General features: G+C 42.6%; 2 protein-coding genes across 2 annotated transcripts in view; both read right to left on the bottom strand.

Moving 5' to 3' along the window:
• Positions 1–1614, bottom strand: part of LOC101856907 (synaptotagmin-1) — a gene marked incomplete in the record, with an annotated part of 110477 nt that overhangs the window by 69008 nt on the left and 39855 nt on the right.
• LOC106012262 (E3 ubiquitin-protein ligase TRIM8) overlaps positions 1–1614 on the bottom strand; it is a gene marked incomplete at its 5' end in the record, with an annotated part of 9570 nt that overhangs the window by 5966 nt on the left and 1990 nt on the right.

Here is a 1614-nt window from a genome sequence, read left to right as displayed (position 1 = left end):
CGACATAACTTAGATCATCTAGGAGGCGGGTTTTGCCCCTGCCTGTTTGGACCAACCCGGGGTAAGAAAGATACAATGTCCCACCAGAAAGACAAAGATACTAGATATAAATGCTCACCACTCGAGAATCGATCTCGGGTCTTCTACGAGCGACAGACAAGCAGCGCCCAATCACTACATCACAGACGCCGGTTTCTGGTATTCATCATCATCCAGTGCCAGATCTGCGACAGACATCGGCGATCGTGGTTCTCCATTCATTCTTTTGCTCGGATGATCTCTAAAAAGCTACGTTTCCCTGATCTTTCCCTGTTACCCGTTTGTTTAGGTTCCCTAAGAAGGTCGCTGTGGGCTAACCTACCCCTGCCTCGTTTGCCCTCAAGTTTGCCAGTGAGAGCTTGATGTTCTGAATATGACCTCTCAATCGTCCGCTATGAAGGTTAGTTCTGACTGAAGACCCCCCCCCCCAAACACAAAAAACAAACAAACAAACAAAAAACCCACCAAAAAAGCTACGTAAAATTATACAAAACTCAAAACCAAAAACAAAGTAAAAACCTTCAAACGTATAATAACTGCGATTATCATTATGGTATTAGAAGTACCTAAAAGTTTCCATGGCAACATGTTTCATTCAGATCTGGCCTCTGTACACTCCACGATCTAGCATGTTCTAACCAAACTAGAGCCGTCTTTCATCTTGTAGTTGTAGAAAAAACAGAACCTGTCTTGCAGAGAGCATTCATTGTTTCCTTCGTGGCGTTTACAGGAAATGTCCGTTTTCTTCAGCGTTTGGGGAAAACAAATTTGACAAACTGTCAATGATTGATTTATTTCGCAATAGCTTTAAATGTTTACATAAAACTGGAAATAAAGCTTTTAAATGTTCTCTACCAGAATAGTTGTCTCATTGGCCATAGCAGAAGCCACAGATCATCTTTTAGTTTAACCTCCCCACTCCACTGAACCCCCCTCCCCCCACCTCGGGTGTGTGTGTGTGGGGGGAGGGGAATTTCAAGGCAGTAAATTATTGTAGAAGAGAATCTGAACCTTTATTGCAGGAGAACAAGTTTTGTGTTAGAACATGATTATTATGTTAAGAACATGATTACTGTCTTAGGACATGATTACTGAATATTTGGCTAATTCTTCAAGAGACAATGCTGGGCGGGGCGCAGCAGGGGACATCCCAAAAAGACATCTGACAGCCGGTGGTCTATTTCGCAGCTCGAAAAGTCGAGACAAGACACCCCCTCTCCCTTTTTTTCACCCTTCCCCCATCCCCCCACCCTTCAAGCCAATCCTTACTTTAGAATCTCATTCACCTCTTTCACTCCTTTCGAAAATAGAAATGAACTGTCTATCGGAAAGGAGAGAATGGAAACAAACCGGACAAAATTATAATCATCTGAACGTAAAGTGCTGCAGAGTCAAGAAAATCCTAAATAATATGAAGGACAGAATATGACCTCTCAATCGTCCTCTACGAAGGTTAGCTCTGCCTGAAGACCTCATCCCCCCCAAAAAAAAAACAACAACAAAAAAACCCACCAACAACAACTACACACAAACAAACAAACAAACAAAGAAACAAACAGAAACCCAACCAACCCC

The sequence above is a fragment of the Aplysia californica genome, unplaced genomic scaffold, assembly GCF_000002075.1.
Source record: "Aplysia californica isolate F4 #8 unplaced genomic scaffold, AplCal3.0 scaffold00307, whole genome shotgun sequence".
NCBI lineage: Eukaryota > Metazoa > Mollusca > Gastropoda > Aplysiida > Aplysiidae > Aplysia > Aplysia californica.
Note: the sequence above shows the minus strand (reverse complement) of the source record. Positions and strands in the feature narration are given on the sequence as shown.